This window comes from Xenopus laevis, chromosome 7L, assembly GCF_017654675.1.
Source record: "Xenopus laevis strain J_2021 chromosome 7L, Xenopus_laevis_v10.1, whole genome shotgun sequence".
Lineage (NCBI taxonomy): Eukaryota > Metazoa > Chordata > Amphibia > Anura > Pipidae > Xenopus > Xenopus laevis.
This window is the reverse complement of record NC_054383.1, coordinates 97749937-97760906: the sequence shown is the minus strand read 5'-3', so window position 1 is coordinate 97760906 and position 10970 is coordinate 97749937.

Genomic DNA, 10970 nt, shown 5'->3' with positions numbered 1-10970 from the left:
TTTTCTTATTATATTTTTGAATTGTATAATTTTAGTCCAGACATGTGTAGACTGCACCAGTAAATTTAGGAAAGCAATAGAACGTTTCCGCAAATATGACCTTCCTTGGAGAGTAAACGATGCTGAAATTGGATTACGCTGTTCTCTTTTAATGATGCGGATGGAAAGCACCTACTTCCAGCAATATGCAGTAAATCAATATAGTGGATTCATAGGTAAGTAAGAAAAGAAATGTGTGCGAAACTACTTTGTATTTTCTTTATCTTATACAAAACATATAACTTCAATTCAGGGATATCTTAAGTTGATATACATGGCATATCCCATACAGTATATATTATTTATTTAAAGTGGTGGTTCACCTTTAAGTTAACTTTTAATATGTTATAGAATGGTTAACTCTAAGCAGATTTTCAACATTATATTCTATTTCTTCTTATTTTATTGTTTTTTTTCCTTACTTGCCTTCTTCTGACCCAGCTTTGAAATGTGGGTCACTGACCCCATCTAAAAACAAATGCTCTGTAAGGCTACAAATGTATTGTTATTGCTACTTTTTATTATTTATCTTTCTATTCAGGCCCTCTCAGTGGCGGAACTACCGGGGGAGTAGGGGGTGCGAGCGGGCCAGGGCCCGCACCCCCTCAGGGCCCCCCAGCAGTCCGCGCCGCTGTGCGGCGCATATTCCTGGCCACTTTCTGGGTGTACGGAGGGGGCGGGGGCCCAGCTGCGCGTCCTGCGCCAGGGCCCGCCCCCCTCTAGTTACGCTTCTGGGCCCTCTCCTATTCATATTCCAGCTTCTTATTCGAATCACTGCATGGTTGCTAAGGTAATTTGGACCCCTAGCAACTAGATTGGTAAAATTGTAATCTGTAGAGCTGGTGAATAAAAAGCTAAATAACTCAAAAACCACAAATAATAAAAAATGAAAACCAGCTGCAAATCATCTCAGCATATCACTCTCATGATACTTAGAGCTTATTTAAAGGTGAACAACCCTTTTAAGGAGAGACTGAATATACCAAATGTTTTTGTGGAAATAAAATACTCAGGTATGAAGAATTCACTGGCACACAAGACATGTGTTTAGCAGGGCAAGCCCTTGCAATTTTATTTAATGCATGGTGCAACATTTCGGGGACACGCCCCTTTGTCAAGCATACTATGCTTGACATAGGAGCGTGTCCCCGAAACGCATGTATTGTATTCCAGTGAATTCTTCATACGCTGTATTGGAGGTTGCTGATTACCCCATCACTGAGCACCAAGAGGAGATACTTGGGTACATAAGATGTGCGGTCACCTCCATTTCTTTGGAATCAAATATTCAGGCTCATTTACTACTCCCACATTTGCAAATATTTGAACCCTAATTTTGCCAAAATTGTGCCACCTATGACTTATTCAACAAGCACTTGTGCACATAGGATTTGCACCCAGCTCTGTCCATTCGTAAATCAATCTTTTTTTTTAATATAATCATTATTATCACTCTATTCTGCAGACCCTCAGGACCTGGCTGTGATTGTCCAGAAAGCGATGGACAAATTACCAGATGTTTTCAACTTTAACGGTTCAGGTATGTATGTAGATTATTATGAAAGTACCAAATTATATAGTCTCACAAATGGAAAGGATTAGGGTGAAAGTTCCCTATGTGTGAATTGTAAATTGTTGTGTTGCAGTTCAACCGTTTAAAAATCATTAGCAACTCAACAATATGTAACTTATTTTTTGGTGACTTGACCCCTTGTAAATCATGAGCCTTTTGTTCTTAAGGCTTCTTTATATGAACCCAAGTGGAATATTTAGGATGATACAGAACAAATATATTAATGTATGCTGTCTCTTATTCTTCTTTAGATTCTGAATTCCTTGATAATCTTGCCAATTTTGGTAAGGAAATCATTTTGGAGATGAAGCCAGCCTTAAAAAAAGCTCAGGACTTGGGTAAAGACATTTATTTTCTTGATAATATTTTAACTTTATAACGTAATAAAAAATGTTGATACATTTTTATTTTATTGCTATACATTATGGGGCAAATTTACTTAAGGTCGAATATCGAGGGTTAATTAACCCTCGATATTCGACTGTCGAAGAATTTAGCACTATTCCTTCGATCGAACGATTTTTGTTCGACCAAAAAACGCTAGCAAAGCACATAGGCTAACATTGACTTCGGTAGCGTTTAGGTAGCGAACTAGGGGGTCGAAGATTTTTCTTAACAAGACAGTACTTCGACTATCGAATGGTCGAATACTCAAATGATTTTTAGTTCGAATCGTTTGTTTCGAAGGTCGAAGTAGCCAAAAAAAACATTCGAAATTCAGAATTTTTTTCCTCTATTCCTTCACGAGTAAAGGGCCCCTATATTAATGCAGAATAAAAAGAAATAATTGCAACTAAGCAATACAAAATCCTTATCATTTTGGAACCTTTGATTAAATGTTAGAAATCGAATACTAGATACATGTATACATTACAAAACAAATTTAAATTTTTTTGCCTTCATAAAGTTAAAAATCAGATAAACTTAATTAAAATTCAAAAGGGAGTTATTTTAATTGACTGTATATCAGTTATGGATGCACCAAATCCACGATTTTGGATTCACCCGAACCCTTGAATTCACGAAAGATTCGGCTGAATACTGAACCAAATCCTTATTTGCATATGCAAATTAGGGGTGGGAAGGGGAAATATTTTTTACTTCTTTGTTTTATGACAAAAAGTCACGAGATTACCCTCCCCGCTCCTAATTTGCATAAGAAAATTAGCATTTGGATTTGGTTCGACCAGGTAGAAGGATTCGGCCGAACCCTGGTGAAAAAGGCCGAATCCCGAACCAAATCCTGGATTCGGTGCATCCCTAATATCAGTACTACTAAAACAAGGCAACTAGGCCACTTTACCCCTGCCCCCTCATTTTGATGATGCAGAGGTGGTAATGTTATGTTAAAAGGTACAATATGTTTGAGTTAAAATGGATTGAAATATTTGTTTAACATAACATAATAACTGATAATTGTTTGTTTTTTTCTCTTACAGTTTGCTCACCAAGCGAATGTGGTAAGATTTTATATACATTTTTACTATTCCATTTTCTCAATTTCTCCACCCATTTTAGATAAATATTGCACTTACTCTGGCTTATTTTATACCTGTAAAGCTTGGTAAATTGAAAGTTTTTCAAATACTTTTAACTGAATAATCAAGTACAGGTATTAATGTTAAAGGGATATATAAAATCAAAATACAGTTTATTCTCAATGGTATACTATTGAACTGGTCCTTTCAGACCTATAAACCTTATATTTTTCATTCACTTTAAACAATTATGTTTTAATTATTGACATTTAGGGGCATATTTATCTAGGGCAGGGGTCAGCAACCTTTACTATAAAAAGAGCCATTTTGCCCCCTCTTCCACTAAAGAAAAATAGTCTGGAGCCGCAAAATATAAAACAGATTATAAACATTTAAAAGTTTTAACCTTTTTTTAATTTTAACTGTTACAACAACAGAATACAACAAACAGAAGCGCAGTGTGTATTTGTAGGCCTACTTTGAAATAAATTAAACACTGAATAGCCCTATTAAATGCTAGTGTTCTCATCTGCTAAATGTAAATTCTGTTTCTGAAGTTCAATGCTGATCTTCCCTCTATTGTCTTGAGTTTGTGACCGCGGTAAGGACCATGATGAATCATCTTGCTGCGACTCTGTCTTGCCTTTCACTCCTGGGACATCTATACAGCCCTGCGAGGGCTGTATAGCCAACCTGAGCTGCAAGACCGAGCTGCAGCAAGCAGGATGAAGAGCCGCATGAGGCTCCGGAGCCTCAGGTTGCCTACCCCTGATCTAGGGTCTAATTTCGAATTGAAAAAACGAAACTTGAAAAAACTAACGAAATTTGAATTCAAAAAGATCAAACGAAATTAAGTCAAAGTTTTTTTGGGTGAAATAGGTCCATTTTCAACTGAATAGATTCGTATTCGGCTGAATTTGAATAGTTTGAATCGAAGGAATAGCGCATTCGATCAAATTCGATTCAAAGTTTTGACTCCAAATAGGTTCTAGGAGGTCCCACATAGGTTATAACAGCTCCAATATATTTGGGAATGGGCTGCAGCTCACCATTTGAAATATTTATATATAGATCGTCCTGCCGGGTATCCTGTGTTGATCCCCAGTAGAATCAGTAAAAAAAGAAGTCAAAGTGCAGGACAAATCCACAGCAGTAGTCTTAGACTGCAAAATATTTATTTGGGAACGTGAAGAACACAGTTTAAACAGCAACTCGGCTGGTGAACGGTTGAAGTCGAATTTTTAAAGAGACTTTTTTTGCAAAGCCAAATCAAATTGGGACTATTCCCTAGTCGAAATACACAAAAATAGCTAAAAAATTTTTCAATTTGAAAACTAACCTCGACCGTTGATAAATCTTCCCCTAAAGAATAGTATTATGTCATATTTGTCTATATTGGATATTTCTCTTTTTGTGTTACAGAGAACTTGAAAGAAATGGTCGACTGCGGTCAATGCAAAATTGTGTTCAAGTCTTTATGCCTAGTAGGAGATGCATGTGCAGTTAGTAAGTGGATTTTGTTCGCGGTTACAGAAATGTTCTCATATTATAGCAATTACATTTAATTGACATTATGATTTTTATATCTGACTATTTAAAAAAAAAAAAAAGTAAATCCAGATAAATGTGTTATCTATCCAGTTGTACTCTACCTGAGAGTATGTATGTGTCTAGATTATTTAGAATGGGAGGGATATATTTTAACACAGGTGACTTTGTAGACAAAGTGTACTTGACCTCTGAGGAGAGAGTGACAAAACCATCAGAAAGCTGAATAATTACACTGTTTGCTAAATAATATTTTATTCCTGCTCCTTTTTTTTAAGATCGAGAAAAACGAGTGCTGATGGAGACTACTGACATTGAAGAAACTGGAAAGAAACTTAAATTAATAGCACTGGTCACTGCAACAGTTATAGGAATAATATTCCTTGTACTACTTATAACAATGTAAGTCTCTCTCATAAACTACACTATGTTAGTCTGTACCAAATACAACTTGAAATATTGATAAAGTAGGGGTAATTTAGAGATTCCCTTGTAGCAACAACTATCACTTGTTCCCCGGGGAGAGCCACACTCTGCTCCATATATTAGATTGCTCTTGAAAGTACAGTCTGGTGGTGTAAAATATAAACTTGCCTAGGCTGTAAATAAAGAAGGATTCATTTTTTCTTTTTGTCTTTTCTAGTGCTGTAGTTTATTCACTGTACACAAAGAAAGAAAGAGAAACATATACAGTTGAAGACGTGTAAGGTGAGTCAATTTTTTCAAATGCTTAGATGAATACTAAGGGCTGAGCTCTTGTGTCACTTAGTTCTCTTGTGCCCCTGGGTTTAGTAAACAAGCTCTTATTTATTTTGTTGTTTTAGTTTACTGCTCCCAATAATTAACATGGTTAATGTAATTGATAAACAATATAAATTTCAATGTACCAAAGCACATTTAATCCACGTTTAATTAGTAGATTGTGCTGTAAATAAAACCTTAATAACTGCTTTTGCAGGGCATCTGGAAATTGGACCATGCAGACTGATACCCCTACAAAAATGAACATTAGAGATTAAGGAGCAGTACAAAGTTTGACACTTCATATACACTAAATGTATATGACACTATAAGGCTACATATGAAGCAAGAAGATTATTTCGCTTTTTGGTACTCCTGGATTCAACCAGCAAGAACATTTATGAAGAAATCCTGACTTCTTATGCCATCCACTAAAAGATATGATAAACTACAAGTCACTGTAAAAGAGAATTGAATTGAGACACTGTTACCGTTCCCTAGCCTACAAATCTTTCAAACTATCAATCAAAACTAATAAATAATGTTTAAAAAACATTTTTTTAAATGTAACGTTTTAAATTTGTTCTGTGTGTTGTCATAGTGTATTGTCTTAGGTATGGTTAAATATAAAGCTCTGAAATAGACTGTGATACAGTATACAGGACCGTATATAGGACTGTAATTTGAATCACCATACTTTAAGGGGGTTACTTACTAAAACTCAAATCTCTGTTGAAAAAAAACTAGAATTTTTCTAGATTTATTTACCTTGATGCTGCTGATGCAGAATTTGAAAACCCGGCATCTCAAACTTGTTGAGGTCATGTATAAGTCAATAGCAGATGTCCCTATCACAATTTAAATATATTGTCTGCACTGGGTTTAGCCCGATAATCCAAAAAAATGTGTAGTTTTCAGGCGATAATCTGAAAAAATTTAGCAATTCGGGAGTAAAGAATGAAAAATTAGCAGAGTTTTTTCTGACCCAACTTTTTTCGAGTTATTTTATGATTAATAAGGTAAAGTTGTGGATGGGAGTTTGGTCAAGCTTTGTTAAATAAAAAAAATGATTAATGAATGAATACTGGTAAGAACAACTCAAGGTTATTGATATCCTACACTAACCTTCCCCCTCCTACAAGAAAATTATACTAAATGTAATGTATACGTTATCATTTGTCATTGCATTTGTAAATGTTAAAATAAAAGAGATTTGAAAAAAAAAAAAAAATATATATAAATTTGGATTTTAATAAATAACCCAGATAGTTTCTGTGGACTGTGCTGGAATTAGCCTGAAAATCCGACCTTTTTTGGGCATAAATCCGAATAATTTGGGCTTTTCGGGAACAAGCCCACTAAAAATTTAGATCTTATTGTAAAAAAAACTTGAATTTCATTATCCTTGTCCTTTAACACCAACCTATAAATAAGGGTTTGGCATACTGGGGTTTTTCCTGTCTGAAAAAGTTGCTAGACAAGACACATGTGAATTTGTATTTTGTTAGTGCCCACAATCGAAACGTTATGACCTAAATCATAAAATCATTTTTTACATCATCTGACTTGCCTTGAGGGCAGTGGCACATCCAGGGTCGGACTGGGCCGCCAGCCCAGATTAGTGATTTGGAGCCTTCTTAATGCCGTGAATTAAGCACGGCATGCCGGCGCAGCAGGTGGGGGGGGCCTGGGGCAGGAACCTCCGGTGGGCCCCCCAGTCCGACCATCAGAAGATTAATCTCCAGGTTTATGGGGAAGGATGAGGTTCATTTGAAGATTGCATTTATTTTCTACAGGAGTTGATAGCTAGGAGACAGAGATCCAAGTCACATTATCAGAGGTTAGTTACCAGTTGATAGGTGCATTTAAAAAACAAAACAAAAACAGGCTGGCAATGAAAAGGTTAAAACTGAACAACCTTTTCTTAGGATCTGACAAATGCCCTTAAATTAAAACAGTATATTGGATTTCCCCTGATGTACTTGTCTCCTACACAATTATAAGCAGGGTTATAAAGTGAAACACTTTGAAGAAGGTTCACAAGTAAATCAAAGGAACTCAATGGATTCAACTGTATGTAGATGTAGGGCAGACACTCACAAAGCAGTCTTCCAAAGTAGGCATGTAAAAACCATGTGGATTTTTATTTTGATACAAGCAGAAGCTACCTATGCTTATACCCAAATTCCTGGTTTACACAAGCAACAACCCCCCAGAGGTCAATGCTAGGGATGCACCAAATTCAGCATTAGGTTCAGGATTCAGGCTTTTTCGGGCCTTCTGCCCAGTCGATCTGAATCCTAATTTGCATATGCAAATTAGGGGCGGGAGGGAAACCACGTGACTTTTTTGTCTCCAAACAAGGAAGTAAAAATGATTTCCCCTTCACTCCCCTAATTTGCATATGCAAATTAGGATTCGGTTCGGTATTCGGACAAATCTTTTGCGAAGGATTCGGCCGAATCCAAAATAGTGGATTTGTTGCATCCCTAGTCAATGCAACTGCCATCAAAATAATTTCTGAAGGAACACTTTTTTGCAGTTGCACACAAGTCAACCATGACGTATGAGTGAATAGCACATTGCAAGCTACTTACTCATGGTGAAATTAGCCTGTTGCACCAAATGAAATATGTCAGTGACTCACAGCATAAGTGTGTTGGTTGCAATTTGGAAAAGAGAAGCAATTACTGTGCTTCTAAAATCTGTGATCTTGACAGTAAAAAAAATTATTGGTACATATAAATATATATTCTAAAATGTAACATACATGGGGCAGATTTATGAAAATATGATATTTGAGCTTGCTAGAGAAAGACTCACGTTCTTTCTATTCATTTCTATGGGATTTTTAGAAGTGTATTTATCAATGGAAATGGAAGTTCACCCCACTCAATCCCACAGGAACGAATAGAAAGTGTGTGAGTTTTTTTTTTTAGGTAAACGCTCTCACATTGTGTTAACTCTTCCCCTAAGTGATATAATTAAAATAATATTTGTTTTTGATTTAGTAGTAGTTAAGATTTTTTTTATTTTCATTGACCCTGAACATTATGAATTATTGAAAGCTTTAGGAAAATATAATGCATCGTTTTTATACCAATATTCAGAATTAACAAGGGGCAATGTTCCATGTTATAGCTGCTAAAATAAAAATTTTGGTTCTCACCCTTTGAAGCCATCAAGAAATTGATGTGTACAGTCTGCTGTGTATGTATCAATATGGGCAAGTTCATTTTGCAGCAATGTAGGTAAGTTGGAAATTATCTGAATAGGAGAAGTATCAGTAATAAAAAGTAACAATACATTTGTAGCCTTACATTTGTTTTTTAGAAGGGAGTCAGTCACGCTCATTTGAAAGCTGCAAAGCGTCAGAAGAAAAGGGCAAACAACTCTAAAACTATAAATATGAAAACCAATTGAAAAGTTACCTTAAAGGTGAACCACCCCTTTAAGGGTCACAGCAGCTTCCTGGACTACCAGGAGAGGTGAAGGACAAATATGGCAAAATGTAGCACACAACAAAAACAAGTACCGTATATACTCGCGTATAAGCCGAGTTTTTCAGCACCCAAAATGTGCTGAAAAACTCGACCTCGGCTTATACGCGGGTCATACGCCAATCCCTCACCGGATCCCTCACCTCCCTCTCCCATAGCGCATCAGGACTCTGTGACTGACGATCGCCGCCCGGAGCAGGTCCAGGAGCTCCGGGCGGCGTGTCCTTCCCTGCCGGCGTCCTTCCAAAATGGCGGCGCCCATGGCCGCCACGTGGGTAGAGGCGCCGGCGCCGCTACCCACGTGGCGGCCATGGGCGCCGCCATTTTGGGAGCGACGCCGGCAGGGAAGGACGCGCCGCCCGGAGCTCCTGGACCTGCTCCGGGCGGCGATCGTCAGTCACAGAGTCCTGATGCGCTATGGGAGAGGGAGGTGAGGGATCCGATATTACGGGATTTGAATTTCTTATACGCTGTTTGCTTGGGGAAGTGCAATCCTTATTCTCAGCAGGGCTGTCTATATGACTAGAGGAGCGTTCCTGTACAAAGTACAGATTGATTTTCAATCAGCCCCTAGGCTTATACACGAGTCAATAAATTTTTCCAGTTTTCTTAGGTAAATTAGGTACCTCGGCTTATACACGGGTCGGCTTATACACGAGTATATACGGTATATAAGGTGAAGTTGGGTGTAGCATAACAATATCCATTATTTAAACAAGCATAATTCAAATATAAAAAGAGGCAGCTGAACCGTGTAGAGATTCTAAAGAAATGAATGGAAGGTGTATTAAAAAAATCAAGTTTTTTTTTTATTTTTTGAGTTTTAAAAAAATTAGGAATTTTATAGACAAATTAAAAATGAACTGAACAATATGATTTTTCAAGGTAAATACATTAACAAAAAAAACGTACCAAGTTTATTAAATTTGAATTCGTAAAATTTGTAAAAAATTCACCCCATGAATTGGAGGAAGGGGATTACCAAGTGTCACTGAAAAATCTAATTATATCTTTGTTTATTTATGAATTTGTGGCACAATCTAAAACAGTGGCAAATAGAAGTCAAACATAGAAACTGGCATTCATGTCACATATTTGCATAGATGGAAAGAAATGCACTGTGCACAACAGAAGTTATGCTTCCATCCTTTATTCCTTATAAACACTGGTTTAAATTCATTGTACTTGCCCTATAATTAAATATCTCATGAGTATTATGACTCTGCACATTAATCTGCATCTATGCTATTAAAGCTATGATTCAGCTGGCGTAAGATTAAACCTCCTGAAAAATAAAGCCTATTATAATACTATTACCATCACCACAAATAAAGCCAATCTTCTAGTGATTCATATAGTGTTATTTTGCCTCTGCATAACCAAATGTTATCATCCAAACATTTCCTATTACTCTTCCCTTGGCTACATATTCTGTAGTGCTTCACCTGTGTTATCAGGGTCAACCACTTTTGGCATTCGTGTATGTTTCAGGGGGTTATTTATCAAAGGTCGATTTTTTTTACCGCTATGAACTTGAAACTCAAATTGTATCTTATTTAAGAAAAACTTTGAATGTGAAAAACCCGATTCTGCGACTTTGAGTCCCGCAACCCGAACACTTGAATTGATCGAGTTTTCGGTGGAAAAAAAACTTGAATTGCTCAAATCATTATAGTTTTTGGACAAAAAACCCTCAGAAAAAAACTCAAACATCAAGCAGTCTATTCATCTTCACATGGTTCCAGGGACCTCTGCCATTGACATCTACATGACCTCTACAGGTTTTAGATGGTGTAAGAATTTTCGTATTCAAGCTATTTACAGCGTTGGGGTATAAAAAATCTTAAAAAATACGAGTTTTTTTAAACTCGAAAATGTGAGTTTTGACCCAAAAATTCAACTTGAAAACTTGAATTTTTGAGGAAAACACAACTGAAACCTTAAAGGGGTTGTTCACCTTTGCGATCACTTTTAGTATAATGTAGAGAGTGATATTCTGAGACAATTTGCAATTTGTTTTCATTTTTTATTATTGAAGGTTTTTTGAGTTAGGATTAACTTCATTTACAATGAATTCCAACACACTACAAG